General features: G+C 41.8%; 1 pseudogene; it reads left to right on the top strand.

Annotated features, from left to right (window-relative positions):
- LOC129812059 (ras-related GTP-binding protein D-like) overlaps positions 1–21701 on the top strand; it is a 40585-nt pseudogene that overhangs the window by 11000 nt on the left and 7884 nt on the right.

Below are 21701 nucleotides of genomic sequence, written 5' to 3'. Positions count from 1 at the left end.
TAGTTATTATAGGACTATTTCTCTCTATACCATTTGTATTTCATATACCTTTGACTATTGGATGTTCTTATAGGCACTTTAGAATTGCCAGTGTAACAGTATAGCTTCTGTCCCTCTCCTCGCTCCTACCTGGGCTCGAACCAGGAACACATCGACAACAGCCACCCTCGAAGCAGCGTTACCCATGCAGAGCAAGGGGAACAACTACTCCAAGTCTCAGAGCGAGTCACGTTTGAAAAGCTATTAGCGCGCAACCAGCTAACTAGCTAGCCATTTCACATCGGTTACACCAGCCTAATCTCGGGAGTTGATAGGCTTGAAGTCATAAACAGCGCAATAGCTGCTGGCAAACGCGGCAAACGCACGAAAGTGCTGTTTGAATGAATGCTTACGAGCATGCTGCTGCCTACCATTGCTCAGTCAGACTGCTCTATCAAATCAGAGACTTAATTATAACATAATAACACACAGAAATACGAGCCTTTGTTCATTAAAATGGTCGAATCCGGAAACTATCATTTCGAAAACAAAACGTTTATTCTTTCAGTGAAATACAGAACCGTTCTGTATTTTATGTAACGGATGGCATCCATAAGTATAAATATTGCTGTTACATTGTACAACCTTCAATGTTATGTCATAATTATGTACAATTCTGGCAAATTAATTACGGCCTTTGTTAGGAATAAATGGACTTCACACAGTTCGCAATGAGCCAGGCGGCCCAAACTGCTGCATATACCCTGACTGCTTGCACGGAACGCAAGAGAGGTGACACAATTTCCCTAATTATAAGAGATTCATATTAGCAGGCAATATTTTTTTATTTTTTATAAATTTTATCCCCTTTTCTCCCCAATTTTCGTGGTATCCAATCGCTAGAAATTACTATCTTGTCTCATCGCTACAACTCCCGTACGGTCTCGGGAGAGACGAAGGTCGAAAGCCATGCGTCCTCCGAAGCACAACCCAACCAAGCCGCACTGCTTCTTTAACACAGCGCGCCTCCAACCCGGAAGTCAGCCGCACCAATGTGTCGGAGGAAACACCGTGCACCTGGCCCCCTTGGTTAGCGCGCACTGCGCCCGGCCCACCACAGGAGTCGCTGGAGCGCGATGAGACAAGGATATCCCTACCGGCCAAACCCTCCCTAACCCGGACGACGCTAGCCCAATTGTGCGTCGCCCCACGGACCTCCCGGTCGCGGCCGGCTGCGACAGAGCCTGGGCACGAACCCAGAGACTCTGGTGGCGCAGTTAGCACTGCGATGCAGTGCCCTAGACCACTGCGCCACCCGGTAGGCCCATAGCAGGCAATATTAACTAAATATGCAGGTTTGAAAATATATACTTGTGTATTGATTTTAAAGAAAGGCATTGATGTTTATGGTTAGGTACATTGGTGCAACGACAGTGCTTTTTTCGCAAATGCGCTTGTTAAATCATCACCGTTTGTCGAAGTAGGCGCATCGATTATATGCAATGCAGGACACGCTAGATAAAATAGTAATATCATCAACCATGTGTAGTTAACTAGTGATTATGTTAAGATTGATTGTTTTTTATAAGTTTAATGCTAGCTAGCAACTTACTTTGGCTTCTTGCTGCCCTCGCGTAACAGGTAGTCAGCCTGCCACGCAGGCTCCTCGTGGGGTGCAATGTAAGGCAGGTGGTTAGAGCGTTGGAATAGTAACCGGAAGATTGCAAAAACAAATCCCCGAGCTGACAAGGTAAAAATCTGTCTTTCTGCCCCTGAACAAGGCAGTTAACCCACCGTTCCTAGGCCGTCATTGAAAATAAGAATGTGTTCCTACCTGACTTGCCTAGTTAAATAAAGGTGTCAATTATTATTTTTTTATCGGCAAATCGGTGTCGAAAAACACCGATTACCGATTGTTATGAACTTGAACTTGAAATCGGTCCTAATTAATCGGTCGACCTCTAGTTCATATATGCAAATAGAGCCGGTGTATTTATTCAATTTAGCTACACATAATTTTCTTTATTTGAACTCAAATATATTTTTTTAATACCTGATACAATAAGAAAATGTATATGTGCCTTCAGAAAGTATTCACACCTCTTGACTTTTTCAATACATTTTTTTTTTGATACAATAGATTTAATTGTAATTTTTGGTCAACAATCTACACAAAATACTCTGTCAAAGTGGAAGAAAAATTCTAACATTTATGAAAAATAAAACGAATATATCTTGACTAGAAAAAGAGTCTCCCGGGTGGGGCAGTGGTCTAGGGCACTGCATCGCAGTGCTAGCTGCGCCACCAGAGTCTCTGGGTTCGCGCCCAGGCTCTGTCGCAGCCGGCCGCAACCGGGAGGTCCGTGGGGCGACGCACAATTGGCATAGCGTCGTCCGGGTTAGGGAGGGTTTGGCCGGTAGGGATATCCTTGTCTCAGTATGTAAAATGTATGCACTCTACTGTAAGTCGCTCTGGATAAGAGCGTCTGCTAAATGACTAAAATGTAAATGTAAAAAAATCTTGATTGACCAAGAGTCATCCAGTTCTTTTGACCAATCGATTGGTATAAACTTATTTTTCCATATATAGACAGTCTCACACAATGTGTTAGAATGAAATCAACTATGTATGCACTGAGCTTCTCTGATGCTTTAAGTGAAGTGAGTGAAAGAGGCTGATGGTCACACTGTGTTAAAATGAATGACAGTGAGTACCTGTGTGACTGGCGTACTTTGTCTCGCTCTTCTCCCTACTGCAGCGAAAAGGCACCACAGCACAGTAAGTGTTTATTGTGATGTCTGTGCTGATGCTGCAACCTCATTTCAGCCATTTAGTTTCTTACTTGTTTCTGACTGAAAAGTTCTGTTACTGAAATCACTCATGTGTTTTGGAAAAACATTCCCTATTCCCTCAACCCTTTCTCTCTTTACGTGAAACATGTAAGCATCGCATTCATGTGACCAATTGATCGTCCTTGAGATATTTCTACAACTTGAATGGAGTCCATCTGTGGTCAATTTAATTGATTGGACAAGATTTGGAAAGGCACACACCTGTCTATATAAGGTCCCACAGTTGACAGTGCATGTGAGAGCAAAAACCAAGCCATGAGGTTGAAGGAATTGTCCGTAGAGCTCCGAGACAGGATTGTGTCGAGGCACAGATCTGGGGAAGGGTACCAAAACATTTCTGCAGCATTGAAGGACCCCAAGAACACAGTGGCCTCCATCATTCTTAAATGGAAGAAGTTTAGAACCACCAAGACTCTTCCTAGAGCTGGCCGCCTGGCCAAACTGAGCAATCGGGGGAGAAGGGCCTTTGTCAGGGATGTGACCAATAACCCGATGGCCACTCTGACAGAGCTCCATAGTTCCTCTTTGGAGATGGGAAAACATTACAGGACAACCATCTCTGCAGCACTCCACCAATCAAAGCTTTATGGTAAAGTACAAGATTCTCTGGTCTGATGAAACCAAGATGGAACTCTTTGGCCTGCGTGCTAAGCGTCCCGTCTGGAGGAAACCTGGCACCATCCCTACAGTGAATCATGGTGGTGGCAACATCATGCTGTGGGGATGTGTTTCAGCGGTAGGGACTAGGGGACTATTCAGGATAGAGGGAAAGATGAACGGAGCAAAGTATAGAGATCCTTGATGAAAACCTGGTCCAGAGCGCTCAGGACCTCAGACTGGGGCGAAGGTTCACCTTCCAACAGGTCAACAACCCTAAGCACACAGCCAAGACAACACACAAATACAAGTTCAATCTGTACTTCAATGCACATCTGGTGTGCATTATAAAAACAGAGGAAGAAAGAGGAGGTGTGAGAGTGCAAAAGACAGAACGGGAAAGTGGTAAGAACAGAGGAGCATGGAAGACGGCACATGATTAATTAATTACAGTATTCTCTGTAATTCTCTTAATATTCTCTCAGTTCATCACAGTTACATAATAGTGTCTCTAGCGGTGTCTCCTAACCAGCCTTGGGCCCCCAGTTGGCCGGAAGGTTATCTGAAGAGCTGGTGAGATGGCAATGACGGGACTGGGGGTTGGCATCCTCTCTCACATCAAAACATGCCTGCAGACAAGAGACAGATGGAGAAAGAAATGGCATGATTAAGACTTGTGTTTTTTAAAATTCTAACACTGTCAATCATCATAATCATCAGGAGGTGAAATGCAAAACTGAACTTGGATTATTAACTCTGGCACTACTATATCTCTATCTGTATTTCAATGTAAAGTATCTCTTTAATACTACTTCCTGTTGACTTTACCAAGTGACCTCTCACCGCTGATCATGCTGTGCCCTCTATGTAGCCAGTTCAGATGCGGGAGGGGTTTACCGACACAGCTGATATATCCTAGAGCAGGTGTGCCCAACCTTTGACGTGAGATTTACCTTTTCATTTGCCAGCCTGATGAGATCTACCAGTCTCTAAATCTAAACCAACCAACAAAATGTATGAAACGCAACACACCACTGAGTATGGACTGAGTATGGACTGAGTATGGACTGAGTATGGACAAATAAGTGCAACTAGTTTCATTTCCTACCTTAGTGTGACTTTTGGCATTGGGTGGATGCAAGTAGTTTTTCATAGTCAGGGCTGAAGCAGCTTGTTGCAAGTCTCATGCAGGCCACAAGGTGGTCATCAGTCAAAGTAGATCTGTACTTGGACTGTACTATCTTCATGTGAGAAAATGCAGACTCACAGAGGTAGGTTGATCCAAAAAGGGTTGATAAGTTGAGAGCATATCTTCTTATGTTGGGATACTTCTCATCTAGCAGTAGCTCCCAGAACTCTTCCTTCATTTCAGTGGTTGCCCTGGATTTCAGCTGAATGTCATTTTGAAGGGTGAGAATTTCGGTTTCTGCTATAGTGGTGAAAAAGTTATCCCATTTTGGAGGCAATGACTTCCATATTTATGTCTGTGCCAAACGGAAAACACATATAAGTGGCAATAGGCTCAATTGATGCAAAGTCAGTGAAACGACTGCCAAACTCAGATAAGATTCTCTGGACTTGCTCCACGTAACGTGCTGTCAAACTGTGCTGTATCTGAATGCATGTGTTGAAAGAAGTGCAGGTCCTTACGTTGCAGTTTTTTTGTGAGCAGTTGTAGTTTGCATTTAATTGTTCACAGAGCTGATCATGTCGATTACATGTTTGCCTTTTCCTTGCAGTTCTACATTCAATTCATTTAGCATGTAAGTTAGGTCAGTGAGAAAAGCTAAATCCAGGAGCCTCTGTGTGTCCTCTAGCTGTGCATATTCTGCACGTTTGACCTTGAGAAACTCCTTGATTTCAGGCAACAACTCCCTGAATCTCCCTAAAAGTATACCTTGGTTCAGCCAGTGCACATCCGTGTGCAGCAGCAGGTCTGTGTGTTCCGCTTCAGTCTCTTCTAAGTGAGCCCGAAATAGCCTTCGCTGTAGGCTTCTTGCTCGAATAGAACACACAATCTTCATCGCAACATCCATCACCTCTTTCATGTTTAACATCTTCCAGCACAAAGCTTGCTGATGAATTACGCAGTGATAACTAAGAAAGTCCGGGAAAGAATAATCTCATTTGCAAAGTGCAACGAACCCACTAAGGCGGCCTACCATAGTGGGTGCCCCATCGGTAGTAGTGGAGACAAGCTTACAAAAGGGCAGTTGGAATTTGTATAAAAGCTTGAAAAATATCTTCACCACTTGTTTTTTTACCTGGGCAAGTCAGTTAAGAACAAATTCTTATTTACATTGACGGCCTACCGGGGCCACAGTGGGTTAACCACCTTGTTCAGGGACAGAACGACAGATTTTTACCTTGTCAGCTCGGGGATTTGATCCAGAAACCTTTCGGTTACTGGCCCAACACTAACCACTAGGCTACCTGCCACCCCTTGTATGTCCTTTCAGTGGCAAAATGGCGAGTAGTTCCTCCTTTGTACTCATGTTGTCAATGAAAATGCATAACTGTGCCACATCTACCGTATCTGTGGACTCGTCAAACTGGAGGGAATAACACTCGCAGTTGTCAATATCCTTTTTCAGTTGATCCTCGAGGTTCTCTGCTATTCCCTCACATCTTCTTGTCACTGTATTTCTGGACAACTGAATGTCATTGATGGCAGCCATCATTTTAGTCTTATTCTTAAAATCCCCAAACAGCGAGTCTGCAGCCTCAACAAATGCTTCCCTGATCATCTCCCCATCTTTGAAGGACTTTTTATGCTTAGCAAGAACGCGACTCACACGATAAGATGCGATGGTTGCCGCCTTCCCTTTGGTCACAGGCCGTGTGAAAATTGACTGCTGCGCTTCCCTTTGGTCACAGGCCGTGTGAAAATGGACTGCTGCGCTTCCCTTTGGTCATAGGCCGTGTGAAAATGGACTGCTGCGCTTCCCTTTGGTCACATGCCGTGTGAAAATTGACTGCTGCGCTGCCGGGTGATTTTTTTGTTCTTGTACCTTTCTTCTCCGTAATTCAGTCTTTGCTGGAAAATCTCTTTCCTGGGTTTTGTGTGTGGTTTTAAAATGTCGTTCTATGTTACCTATCTTTGGGATAGCGATGCTATTACGGCAGATGAGGCACACACATTTTGAGTTTGACATGACAAAAAATAAATCCTCCTCCCATTCCTTGTGGAAATGATACGTTTTCTGTTTTTTTTGTATCCTTCCCTTCACTCATTATTGCTGCTGTTGACTACACCATTTAAGAACAACTTAAGAACGAATCTAGCTACAAAGCTAGCTAGCTACCTGCCTGGCATCACCGTGACCTCGACTTGAAGTTGGCGGGCGGCATCTGACCGCGCCAACTAGGCATCCGTCAATAAGTGGGCAGGGACTGGTCATATTTGATGTAAATCACGTGACTTTTCAGACATTGCTGTGAATGGAGGACTGTCGAATGTTAATACAGAAAGATTATAGGCGTTGATTTGTGTGGCTGAATTTTAGTAGATGTATAATCATCTCACGATCAACTGGCAAGCACTCCGCGATCGACCAGTAGATCGCAATCGACTGGTTGGGCAACCCTGATCTCGAGGATTTAGGGAGAAGGTGGGAGAGGGATGAAGTGAAGGAGAGAGACTGTTATTGAGAAAATAAGTTAGTTAAAGAGACAGTGTTCAACAGGAATCTGTGTGTGGCCTCATCTGGTGTCCACACTAAGTGGCTGAAAGACATGCACAGACACACAAGGACAAACAATATAGCGTAGTTCTATAAATAATGAAGTGTCATACTATTCTCCATGGTTGTCCTCTTGCTTATTCTTTGAAGGTGGAAGGAGCTGCAGTTATACACCTGAGCCTGCTTACTGCAGAACACAATCCATCGATCAGATTGATACACAAGTGTGTACAGTAGGTGTGGGTTATAGGGTGTCTAATTGTTTCAATATAGGTGACTCTTAAAATTGCTTGTTTTTGTACAGACATCACTCTTACCTAAACAGCACCCTCACCCGAAAAGGAGAAATCAAAGGGAGAGAAATGTGATTTTAATAACTGCAGTTGACATACAGTACCAGTCAAAGTTTGGACACACCTACTCATTCAAGGGTTTTTCTTTATTTTTACTATTTTCTACATTTTCTACACAGAATATTAGTGAAGACATTAAATTATGAAATACCACATATGGAATCATGTAGTAACCAAGAAGTGTTAAACAAATCAAAATATATTTTATATTTGAGATTCTTCTAAGTAGCAACCTTTGCCTTGATGACAGGTTTGCACACTCTTGGCATTCTCTCAACCATGTTCATGAGGAATGCTTTTCCCACATATGCTGAGCACTTGTTGCTTTTCCTTCACTCTGCGGTCCAACAATTGGGTTGAGGTCGGTGTGGAGGCCAGGCCATCTAATGAAGCACTCCGTCACTCTCCTTCTTTGTCAAATAGCCCTTACACAACCTGGAGGTGTGTTTGGTCATTGTCCTTTTGAAAAACAAATTATAGTCCCACAAAGCGCAAACCAGATGGGATGGCTTATTGCTGCAGAATGCTGTGGTAGTCATGCTGGTTAATTGTGCCTTGAATTCGAAATAAATCACCACAGTGTCAACAGCAAAGCACTCCCACACCATCACACCTCCTCCTCCATGCTTAACGGTGGGAACCACACATGCGGAGATCATCCGTTCACCTACTCTTTCTCACAAAGACACGCCGGTTGGAACCAAGATTTCTACTGGTCTGATGTCCATTGCTTATGTTTTTTGGCGCTTCTTATTGGTGTCCTTTTAGTAAAGATTTCTTTGCAGCAATTCGACCATGAGGCCTGATTCACGCAGTCTCCTCTGAACAGTTTATGATGAGATGTGTCTGTTACTTGGACTCTGTGAAGCATTTATTTGGGATGCAATGTGAGGTGCAGTTAACTCTAAAATGCTGGCCACACCGCTTGTGTCGTGTGTGCGAGCGTTGCAACTTAAATGTAAACATACATGTTGTTCAATTATTGCCCCAACGAGCGTCTGCGTTGCCAAGGGCTAAAATAGAAGTCAGTTCTATTTGTGACGCTGATCGTGGTGCAAGTCCTGCCTCTCCCATCCCCTCATTGGTTTATAGAAACAGATATCCACGTCCCATCTCCTCATTGGTTATACCCACGTGGGTGATTGAAAGATGAACTGAGTTTGATCGGTCGTTGTGGTAACTATGAGATGCCAAGCGCCATATAAAGTCCAAAGAAGAAAAAGCCTTGAAGGAGGAGAGATAACTAGAAACAATTCGGTTGACCGTTTTATGTGTGGATTAATTTTCGGAGTAGAGGACCTTGTGCATTTCAGGTAAAATAACAACTCAACGTTTATATTCCAGGACAAATTAGCTAGCAACTGCAAGCTAGCTAGCTAAATTGACATAAATATTTAATGCTTTTCAACCTGTCCCCAGATTAATATAATTGATTCAGAGTTTGTTTTTGATATTTTAACATGCGTGTCGTGATCACGTGTGGTGTGGGTGGACAAAATCAATTTGCGCACGATAGGTTAGGCTGCGGTGTGATGAACTTATCCTCTGCAGCAGAGGTAATTCTGGGTTTTCCTTTCCTGTGGCGGTCCTCATGAGAGCCAGTTTCATCATAGTGCTTGATGGTTTTTGCGATTGCACTTGAAGAAACTTTCAAAGTTCTTGACATTTTCCAGGTTGACTGACCTTCATGTCTTAAAGTAATGATGGACTGTCATTTCTCTTTGCTTATTTCAGCTGTTCTTGCCAAAATATGGACTAGGTCTTTTACGAAATAGGGCTATCTTCTGTATATCACCCCAAACGTGTCACTTCACAACTGATTGGCTCAAATGCGTCAATTTGTGGAATTTCTTTCCTTTTTAACTTTTAACAAGGCACACCTGTTAATTGAAATGCATTCCAGGTGACGACCTCGTGAAGCTGGTTGAGAGAATGCTAAGATTGTGCAAAGCTGTCATCAAGGATAAGGGTGCATACTTTGAAGAATCTCAAATATAAAACTATTCCATGTGTTATTTCATAGTTTTGATGTCTTCACTATTATTCTACAATGTAGTAAATAGTAAAAAATAAAGAAAAACCCTTGAATGAGTAGTTGTGACCAAACTTTTGACAGGTACTGTATATATTATGTGATTTAGTCTAGAATCAATGGAAGAATACTCTTACTCTTAAGAGCCTTTGGTTGTGCATAGTGTAGTCATTTGTGTTGCTAGGGAACAGCATCCTCTTCGAAGAAGTAAGAGGTGAAGGCCTCCGGCACATGGATTGCCTCCCTTGCTGAGTGGTTGGACCCCATCCTTGAAACATCCTGCTGAGCAGCAGACTTCTCCTCTGGCACACGGCGGCGAGCTGCAGATCCCCTCCTGGTCCTCGTGTCCATCCTCATGAAGTTACGCAGGACACAGGTAGCCTTCACACGCCTGAATTCCCCAGAGGGAGTCCCAGATGGCCCTGGTCACCCCAACCTTGCAGTGCCCTACACGGTAACGGAAGGCAATCGTTTTGAAGGAATCTTCAAAAGGTATCTGTAGGAATATGGAAGACAATGGAATTATTCGACTTTTACATCACCGGGTCATTGTGGATTACTAAAGTATAATATATCTCATAACAAATTATGATAACATTGGCTAGATAGATGCATGTGCACAGACATGTGCACGTGTAACATGTGACAACGGCAGGATCATGTCAAGGATAGCATCACAAATGAATACATAAATAACACTTGAAGCTTGATGATGAGTTGATCATTTGAATCAGCTGTGTAGTGCTAAGGCAAAAACAAAACTGTGCACCCCTTTGAGTCCCCAGGACCAGGACTGAGAACCACTGCTCTTCATTGGGACCTCTTCATCTGCAGACAGGCTTTCACAGCACTCTGTGTCTGAGGACAGAAAACATCACAGGAAACAGACTTCTTTATACTTAAATAATACAGCACTGAATATTATGTTACTATTATCTCCATCCTCATTTCTAGTTACTGGAACTACACAAGTACCTGCCCTATCCAGATCGCCTACTCTCTCACTTTGACAGTTGGGGCTGCTATCCTTTCACCCTCATCAATGGCTGTTAGCTAGCTACCTACAAATGCATTTAGAGTTTGTTTTTTACAATAATAAATACATCGAGATAGCTAGCTAATAGGAAGTTAGGTAGATAGTGATATTTAATTAACTTACTGTAGCTAGCTATACGTTATGTAAAGTTGGCTAGATAGTTAGATAGCTACGTTAGCAGCTCATTACATTTACATTACATTTTAGTCATTTAGCAGACGCTCTTATCCAGAGCGACTTACAGTAGAGTGCATACATTTTATTACATTTTACATTTCATTACCTTTTTTACATACTGAGACAAGGATATCCCTACCGGCCAAACCCTCCCTAACCCGGACGACGCTATGCCAATTGTGCGTCGCCCCACGGACCTCCCGGTTGCGGCCGGCTGCGACAGAGCCTGGGCGCGAACCCAGCCCAGCCTGGGCGCGAACCCAGAGACTCTGGTGGCGCAGCTAGCACTGTGATGCAGTGCCCTAGACCACTGCCCCACCCGGGAGGACATTGAGTTAGCTCATTTGAGTTAGCCTGCACTGTAGCACTGTCTCTGCTGCTGCCTCTGCCGCATTGTTCTCAATTAATTTAGCTATTATACACATAGCAACACAGGGAAAGGCGGCAATTTTAGGGCACAGTGAAGATTTTTTCAGAACCGCGGACAGGGACCGTATCCAACGCGGGAGAAAGCACATTTGTTATAAAATAATATTAGATTCATTAGTGTTGCACCATTATCTTTACATAATATAACCATATACGATTTCACTATCACATTTCTTAGTGATGGACTGTGCCCTGTTCCCCGTGGCCTCCGCAATGGATTAGTCCACTGAGACAGACGCGAATCAGACAGGTGTCTTGTGCACCATGAAAAAATTAATTGCGACTGCTCGACTAAAGAAATTTAGGTCGACCAACAGCTTGTCGACCAAACAGTTGACTAAATGGGGTCAGCCCTAATAATTATTCACACCCCTGAGTCACTACTTTGTAGAAGCACCTTTTACAGCTGTGAGTCTTTCTGGGTAAGTCTCTAAGAGCTTTCCACACCCAGATAGTGCAACATTTTCCCATTATTCTTTTCAAAATTCTTCAAGCTCTGTCAAATTGGTTGGTGATCATTGTTAGACAACCATTTTCAGGTCTTGATTTTCAAGTAGATTTAAGTTAAAACTGTAACTCGACCACTCAGGAACATTCACTGTCTTCTTGGTAAGCATCTCCAGTGTAGATTTGGTCTTGTGTTTTAAATTACTGTCCTGATGAAATATGAATTAATCTCCCAGTGTGTGATGGAAAGCAGACTGAACCAGGTTTTCCTCTAGGGTTTTGCCTGCGCTTAGCTCCATTCCATGTGTTTTTTATCCTGAAAAACTCACCCATCCTTAACGATTACAAACACACCTATAACATGATGCAGCCACCATTATGCTTGAAAATATGGAGAGTGGTACTCAGTAATGTGTTGTATTGGATTTGCCACAAACATTACACTTTGTGTTCAGTAATTAAAGTTAATTACTTTGCCCCGTTTTTTGCAGTATTACTTTACTTTCTTGTTACAGGATGCATGTTTTGGAGTATCTGTATTCTGTACAGGCTTCCTTCTTTTCACTCTGTCAATTAGGTTAGTAATGTGGAGTAATGAAGCTAACATATGGAATTGTTTTAAGATGGTCATACATTGAATTTTAAGACCCCTTTAGGTATATACAGTTGAAGTCAGAAATTTACATACACTTAGTTTGGAGTCATTAAAAGTTGTTTTTCAACCGCTCCACAAATTTCTTGTTAACAAACTATAGTTTTGGCAAGTCGGTTAGGATATCTACTTTGTGCATGACACATTTGATTTGCACTTTTCGCACCAAAGTATGTTCATCTTTAGGAGACAGAATGCGTCTCCTTCCTGAGCGATATGATGGCTGCGTGGTCCCATGGTGTTTATACTTGCGTACTATTGTTTGAACAGATGAACGTGGTTTGGAAATTGCTCCCAAGGATGAACCAGACTTGTGGAGGTCTACAATTTGTTTTCTGAGGTCTTGGCTGATTTCTTTTGATTTTCCCATGATGTCAAGCAAAGAGGCACTGAGTTTGAAGGTAGGCCTTGAAATGCATCCACAGGTACACCTCCAATTGACTCAAATTATGTCAATTAGCCTATCAGAAGCTTCTAAAGCCATGACATCATTTTCTGGAATTTTCCAATCTGTTTAAAGGCACAGTCAACTTAGTGTATGTAAACTTCTGACCCACTGGAATTGCGATACAGTGAATTACAAGTGAAATCATCTGTTTGTCAACAATTGTTGGGAAAATTACTTGTGTCATGCACAAAGTAGATGTCCTAACCGACTTGCCAAAACTATAGTTTGTTAACAAGAAATTTGTGGAGTGTACGTAAACTTCCGACTTCAACTGTATACGTATACATTTTTGCACAAATATATATATATATATATATATAAATATCACATTTATATATCACATTTACATAAGTATTCAGACCCTTTACTCAATACTTTGAAGCACCTTTGACAGCAATTACAGCCTTGAGTCTTCTTGGGTATGACGCTATGAGCTTGGCACACCTGTATTTGGGGAGTTTCTCCCATTCTTCTCTGCAGATCCTCTCAGGCTTGGATCGGGAGCGCAGCTATTTTCAGGTCTCTCCAAAGATGCTTGATGAGGTTCAACTCTGGGCTCTGGCTGGGCCACTCAAGGACATTCAGAGACTTGTCCCGAAGCCACTCCTGCGATGTCTTGGCTGTGTGCTTAGGGTCGTTGTCATGTTGGAAGGTGAACATTTGCCCCAGTCTGAGGCCCTGAGTTCTCTGGAGCAGGATTTCATCAAGGATCTCTCTGTACTTTGTTCCGTTCATCTTGACCCTGACTATTCTCCCAGTCCCTGCTGCTGAAAAACATCCCCACAGCATGATGCTGCCACCACCGTGCTTCACCGTAGGGATGGCATTGGCCAGGTGATGAGCGGTGCCTGGTTTCCTCCAGATGTGAGGCTTGGCATTCAGGCCAAAGAGTTCAATCTTTGTTTCATAAGACCAGAGAATCTTGTTTCTCATGGTCTGAGAGTCCTTTAGGTGCCCTTTGGCAAACTCCAAGCCGGGCTGTCATGTGCCTTTTACTGAGGATCTGTGTGCCGGTTATGATTTTTATATGCATATTTTCGTGGAACAGTTTAATTTCCTTTATATCTCAAAATAGTATCATGTGGTTAATCAAAATTCTAAAAGTAACTTATATTTGCCAACTTTGTAAAAATAGCCTACGTAAAGCCAAGAAATAAAAACATTGCCTGCTGTAGATAGAAAATATCCTGATTTAAAATATGTATCCTATAAATCACATTGGCTACTCATGGCTTGTCTGAAAGGAACTTGAAACATTCTATCAACTATTACCTTGGGTACAGCCTGAAGATTGTTCTAGAAAACTTGCAACATTGTATGACATTTTCTGGGCCCTCAGAGTTTCCTGCTCCAGTGAGCTCCAGACAGACATAGCTGTAGGCTATTTGCACAAGGGATAAGAAGTGATCAGGTAGGCTTAATTTATGACGTTTCCACCGGATCAGAGCATGACATTTTTTTCCCCTTTCACGCTGAGCTGTTATCGAAAGAGAGATGGAAGGATTTTTCAAATAGGCTACGTTGAGGAACTATTGTCATTCTCAATGGATGCTAAAACAGACTTTGTTTACTTTCTGTTTGAGGTGATGAAGAAAAAAATCACTTTGAGAATTTCCACAGTGGTAGTGAGATAAGGCGATCAGAAATACTATCAAATCCCCAAATGTGCACATTTTTTTTTTCTGGGGGGGGGGGGGTCATTAATACTATAGCCCATAGAAATGCATTGAATAACACATTCATAAATTGCTAAATAAAGACAGTACATTTTAAGGATAAAGGTTTTGAAGTGTCTATGTCTAGGAGATATAAGAAAGATCAGGAAATATTTTAGTTATTTTGGACACATATTTAACCCCTTAATTTGTTACCAAAAAACTACCTTCGTACTTCCATGAATTTGTATTGGTTACCTTCAGACGAGTCCCGTGACACTTGTGGGTCGTCTTTTCATCTGGTCATATCATTTTTGTAGGCCAAACCGTTCAGACGCGACAGATGTCTTTGTGAGTAGACCACATCTTGGGCTGTTTCATAGTCTGACAACACCACTGTAGCTCAGCCAGCCGACATAGGCGGATGCGGCGGATTGAGAAGTATATCTCTAGCTTACACTGAAAGATTTTTTATGTTGCTTCGATTGATGCACTGGTGCGTCAATAAAGTCTTAAGGATTAAACTCTGTAACTGTTTTACATTCGCCATTGTCCTCATGGTGAAGTCCCTGATCCCTATCTTTGCAGTAAATGGGTGTATTTGTTCACCATCCAAAGTGTAATTTATAACTTCACCATGCTCAAAGAGATATTTAATGTGTGCTTTTTTATTTTTTACCTATCTACAAATAAGTGCCCTTCTCTGCGAGGCATTGGAAAACCTCCCTGGTCTTTGTGGTTGAATCTGTGTCTGAAATTCACTGCTTGACTAAGGGACCTTACATATAATTATATGTGTGGGGTACAGAGATCGGGTTGTCATTCAAAAATAATGCAACTTATTATGTGACTTGTTGAGCACATTTTTACTCCTGAACTTAATTAGGCTTGCCATAACAAGGGGGTTGAATACTTATTGACTCAAGACATTTCAGCGTTTCATTTTTATTTAATTATAAAAAATAAAATACATAATTCCACTTTGACTTTAGGGGGTATTGTGTATAGGCCAGTGAAAAAAAGCTAAAATTGAATCAAATTTAAATTCAGGCTGGAACACAACAAAATGTGGGAAAAGTCCAGGGGTGTGTATACTGTACTTTCTGAAGGCACTGTCTATGGAAACGCCCTATTCTTATTGTGACACCTGGAGGAACATTTGGGTTTACTTGTATGGTATGGGGTTATGGGTAAAGATGGCGCACTAGTTAATTGGACCTGGTGATACTGTAGGAGCCTGCCTGTATGTAAGATGCCTTTAGACCAACCGTTTTCTGATTTGATATTTGTTCTAAAATATAAAATGGCAAGGCTAAAAACAAAGCAATGCATATAAAATAACTAAACAGGTACCAATTAACTAAGAATACAATTTTTCATTTATAATAATAATTAGCAAAAACGTTTACTCTCTTGATTCTGAGGATGTGCTTTGATTTTTTTGCCCCCCGTGTGTTTTGTTGTTGTGACATTCTATTTTGAATATTCACAAATACAATGTATGGGTAATCTATTGTATTCAGTTTATACAGCATGTTACTGTTGATCGTACAGTAATTTACTGTGACAAGTACATTATATTTTGTTATAGTAGCTGGCTATTAATACAGAATTTCTTAACATTTGAAAAATGTATTTACTTACTTGAATAGGTCCTCCCACTGTATTTACTCACTTGAATAGGTTCTCCCAATAATGGGCAATCTTCAATATATTTTCAATGGTAGCTGAGCACAGCCATGTGAACAGGATGAATGGAGGCAAGGAAAAAAGTGTTTGTCTCCAGAGAGGTTTAGAACATGTTGTGCTGTTTGACTTGATCAGTGTAATCCACTTTCAGTTTTAATAAATATACATCTCAGTCTGTCGGCCACACTTGATAAATTAAAAACTAGCATAGGTAACAGTTACCCGGTAATGCACATAACATACAGCTCTCCTTCTACGGGTGTGTGGGAGGAGAGTTCTTGAAATGTAACATCCAATCATAATCTTGCCAGAATACTTTTCAAACCGTTTTTGCAATACAACATTCTCCAGACCTCCAAGGGAGGCGTGACAACAATGTGAATTTGGAGGTATGGCAACGCGAGACTAGGGTATGCCTGACATCAGCAAAGACTGGGGTGTTTTTCAGGATCGAAAGAAGCGGGATGGCGCTAAGCACAGGCAAAATCCTAGAGGAAAACCTGCTTCAGTCTGCTTTACCTCAGACTCCGGGGGAGGAATTCACCTTTCAGCAGGAAAATAACCTACAGCACAGGCCAAATCCACACTGGAGTTGCTTACCAAGAAGACTGTGAATGTTCCTGAGTGACCAAGTTACAGTTTTGACTTACAGTACATCTGCTTGAAAATCTATGGCAAGACGTGAACATTTATGTCTAGCCATGATACCCAACACTTTGACAGAGCTTGAAGAATTTTGAAAAGAATAATGTGCAAATATTGCACAATCCAGGTGTGCAAAGCTCTTAGAGACTTGCCCAAGAAGACTCACGGCTGTAATCACTGCCAAAGGTGATTCTAACATGTATTGACTCAGGGGTGAATACTTATCTAATCGAGGTATATTCGTGTTTTAGTTTTCATAAATGTTAGAATTTGTGTAGATTGTTGACAAAAAAAAGACTATTGACTACATTTTAAACCCACGTTGTAAGACAATAAAAAGTGAATAAACCCAAGGGGGGTGAATACTTATGATTGGCACTGAGTACAGTATGCCTGAAGATTGAAGTTACTCTATGTGTGCGAATCTACATTTACAATGACAATTTAGTTCATTCAGCAGACACTATTATCTCGAGAGACGTACAGTCAGTGCATTCAACTAAGTTAGTAAAAAAATAACCACATATCAGCGTCAGTCCAAGTAGACTTCTTCAAAATAGCAGAATCAGTGCCAGGAAGAAAATCAAGTATGTTATGATTCGTCCCAGAGTGATGTAGACTTGTAAAACCAGATGAGTAGACGAGCCAATCAATTGCATCAACTGGTCATCAAAGTAGGAGGGAGAAGAGCGAATGCCTGTCATTCAGTGTCAACACAGATCATACAGAAGTCACTTTAACTCATCAGACATCAGTAATCTCTTGCTGACCATAGATTAGTACTGTATCTAAAATACATTATCGGCATATGGATAGAAGGTTCAAAAGCCATATGGGACATATACATTTTTGGGGAGATTTTAGTTAATGGGAAGAATGTATGAAAACCTTGGCTTTGGGGCTTTATTTCCAAGCTTTCAAGTGAGTGCTCTTTCGTTCTCTCGCTCTCAATTCAATTCAAAAGGCTTTATTGGCATGGGAAACATATGTTTACATTGCCAAAGCACGTGAAATAGATAATAAACAAAAGTGAAATAAACAAGCCTCTCTATCTCTCTCTCTGCCTCTCTCCCTCTGCTTATGTAAATTGTTTCCAGTGATCTAATATTCACAGAGGAGCGGGAGACCCAGATGACTGTGTTAGTGCTATATCTTCAAAGCACTCTGTTGGAGTCCTTTTCCCACCACCGACCCCTAGTGCTCTGGAGTTCTTGGTTCCGTCCCAAATGGCACCCTATTCTTTATATACGGCACTCCTTTTGAATGGGCCCTAGTCAAAAGTAGTGCACTATATAGGTAATAGGGGGCTATTTAGGACGCAATCCTTTTCATATCCCTGGTTGGTGCTCGGTGCTCTCTACTTTCTCTTCTTTGATTTACTTAACTTTGGTCCTCCCTGCCCCCCTCGGCCCCCCTGGCGAGCATACACCATGGCTCTCAACCTCACTCGTTAGTTCCTCTACAGGGCTTTTTGGTCTTGCCAAAATCTATCCCTCCCTGCTGTTTTGAGTTCTTAGAAAGTAGAGCATCTCCAGTTTAGTTTTTGCCCCGTCCTTGCTTTCTTTTTCCCCTGTGTGAGGTAGTCAAGTGTCGAATGTCGGAGAGAAAACACACCAGAATGATGAACTGTTAAAAAGCAGCGGGTGGCTGCAGTGTTTTACGGATCACCTGCTGGGTGGCGGCGAACTGTGGCAGTTCAACATGTAGAATCGTCAGGAAATTGATGGATGATATTCTAGTCGGAGACGATAGCGTGCCCACCTGCTGCTTCTAATCGCTCTGGTGTATTTGCTCTATTATGTGTTTTCTAAGTGTAGTGTGTCATCTCTCTCCGTGTACTTTCAGAACTCGGGCATAGAGAAGGCCTTTCTGTTTGACGTGGTCAGTAAGATCTACATCGCTACAGACAGCAGTCCTGTGGACATGCAGACCTACGAGCTGTGCTGCGACATGATCGACGTGGTCATAGACATCTCCTGCATCTACGGGTGAGTTGAAAGTTGCGTGGAGGTACTGTGCCGGCAAAAACCAACACATTTCTGTTGTATCCTGAGTATAATGGACCAACACAGATGTTATTGTCTTGAGTCTCACAGTCACAATCAGACCTTCACACCAGGCAGGGCCCTTCAGTTCTGGCCCTGGGGACCCACGGGCTGTGCAGGGTTTTGTTCCAGCCCAGTTCTGGTAATAAAATTGTAATTTAGCAAACACTTTGCCCTCAGAACAAAGTCTGTGTGAATCCTGTTCTTCATACTCACTGTGTCTCTGTTCAATTTCACTCCAGCTGAGACACTAATTAGATCCTAATCTGAGTTCCCAGTCTGTTTTAGGAGATAGTTATTCTCTTTCACACACACACACACACACACACACACACACACACACACACACACACACACACACACACACACACACACACACACACACACACACACACACACAAATGAAGAAATCATGAGTACAAGCACACCTTCATCTACGTTATTCCTCTCACGAATAGCTGCATTCGCAGTTGAAATGTATATTCTCAAAATCTAGCCTTTATTGATATTGGGGAAAATAAAAAAAACATTTACTTTCACTTCAAAGTTGTTTAGCAGACGTTCTTATCCAGAGTGACTTAAGGTTAGTGGATTAAACGAAGCCAGTTAAGACAGCCACATCACAGTCATTGCAAGTAAAAAACAAACACATATTTGCACTCTGAGTTTATGTACATAGAGAGTTCATATGGTAATGTAGGTGGTGCTAAACACGGAAGGCACACAAGTGTATCCTTTTAAGTTGAGCCTTTTAACCACAGTGTGGTGAACTCAAGAGTTCTGCTTTGCTTAGCAAACACCTATCTTCTCCTTCCACCTGGCTGCCTGTCAGGGAGCTCTATTGCATCAAAACCTGACAAACACAGCAGGTGATCAGCCGTTTTATGTCTCCTCAGTCTTCACCCTAGCCCTGAACACACCCACACACGCACACACACACACATACACACGCACCTTCTGTCCTGCCATGTCCTGTCCTCCTGTTCTGGCCATCAGGCTGACTAGTAGAACCTTCCTCGTAGCCATGAGAGGACGGTAGTAAACAAGCCAGCCGAGGTAAGCCATGTGGTAACGTTAGCTCCCTCTGGGCCAGTTGACCCAATATGAACCAGGTCTGATGTGCTTTCGTTGGGCTGCTGTGCCCTGGCAGGGAGGCTGCTGCTGGGGCTGGGGATATAGGCCGAGGCCTTACCCTGGGCACTGCAGCTGTGGGTTGGGATGGGATGGAGATATGCCACACTGGGGTTTAGGAGGGCTGAGCTGGGGAAGGCTGTTGACTGTGTTTACGCCTCAGGGCACAACACTCTAGATGAGATGAGCTCTCACCGTATATAAGTCTAGGAGACTGCACAGACTTTGAGATATTTTCCAAGGGGGGACGTGTGTGTACAGTGACTTCATAAAGTATTCACACCCCTTGACTTTTTCCACATTTTGTTGTGTTACAGCCTCAGTTATAAATTGTGTCACTGGTTTACACACAATACCCCATAATGTCAAAGTGGAATTGTTTTTACGAATTCATAAAAAATGTAAAGCTGAAATGTTTTGAGTCAATAAGTATTCAACCCCTTTTATGGCAAGCCTGAATAAGTTCAGGAGTAAACATTTGCTCATTAACAAGTCACATAATAAGTTGCATGGACTCTGTGTGCAATAATAGTTTTCAACAGGATTTTTGAATGACTACCTCATCTCTGTACTCCATACATCCAATTATCTTTAAGGTCCCTTAGTCGAGCAGTGAATTTCAAACACAGATTCAACCACAAAGAACAGGGAGGTTTTCCAATGCCTCGCAAAGAAGGGCACCTATTGGTAGATGGGTAAACATAAAAAAGCAAACATTGAATATCACTTTGAGCATGGTATTACACTTTGAATGGTGTATCAATGCATCCAATCACTACAAGGATACATGCGTACTTCCTAACTCAGTTACCGGAGAGGAAGGAAACACTCAGGGATTTCACAATGAGGCCAATGGTGACTTTAAAACAGTTACAGAGATTAATGGCTATGATAGGAGACTGAGGATGGATCATCATTGTATACTGAACAAAAATATAAATGCCACATGCAACAATTTAATTGATTTTACTGAGTTACAGTTCATAGATGGAAATCAGTCAATTGAAATAAATTCATTAGGCCCCAATCTATGGATTTCACATGACTGGGAATACAGATATGCATCTATTGGTCATAGATACATAAAAAAATATAGGCCTCACAATGGGCCTCAGGATCTCATCGCCGTATTTTTCTGCATTCAAATTGCCATCGATAAAATGCTCACTAACAGAGATGTAAACAAATGTTTGCACAAAATATGAGAGAAATAAGCTTTTTGTGCTTGTGGAACATTTCAGGGATCTTTTATTTCAGCTCATGATGTGTTTATATTTTTGTTCAGTGTTGTTACTCCACAATACTAACCTAAATGACAGAGTGAAAACAAGGAAGCCTGTACAGAATAAAACATATTCCAAAACATGCATCCTGTTTGCAATAAGGCACTAAAGTAAAACTGCAAAAAATGTAAAACTGCAAAAAGAAATATGACCTGAATACAAAGCATTATGTTTGGTGCAAATGATCAACAACCAACTTAACAGAACTTGAAGAATTAAAAAAAAACAATAATGTACATATATTGTAAAATCCAGGTGTGAAAAGCTCTTAGAGACTTACCCAGAAAGACTCACAGATGTACATGTATCGACTCAAGTGTGTGAATACTTATGTAAATGAAATATTTCTGTATTTCATTTTCAATACATTTGGAAACATTTCTAAAAACAGTTTGTCCTCATGAAAAATGTTTTTTTTTCATCTCTTTTTTAATTCAGGCTGTAACGCAACAAAATGTCAAGGGGTATGCATTTTTTTCTGAACGCACTTTACATATTCCTGTATGTAGGTAATTGTGTGTGAGTGATCAAGGCATGCAAGTGGAGCTCCAATTTAGCTTTTGAGGT

Source organism: Salvelinus fontinalis, chromosome 15, assembly GCF_029448725.1.
Source record: "Salvelinus fontinalis isolate EN_2023a chromosome 15, ASM2944872v1, whole genome shotgun sequence".
NCBI lineage: Eukaryota > Metazoa > Chordata > Actinopteri > Salmoniformes > Salmonidae > Salvelinus > Salvelinus fontinalis.
This window is presented reverse-complemented; position numbering and strand designations above follow the sequence as displayed.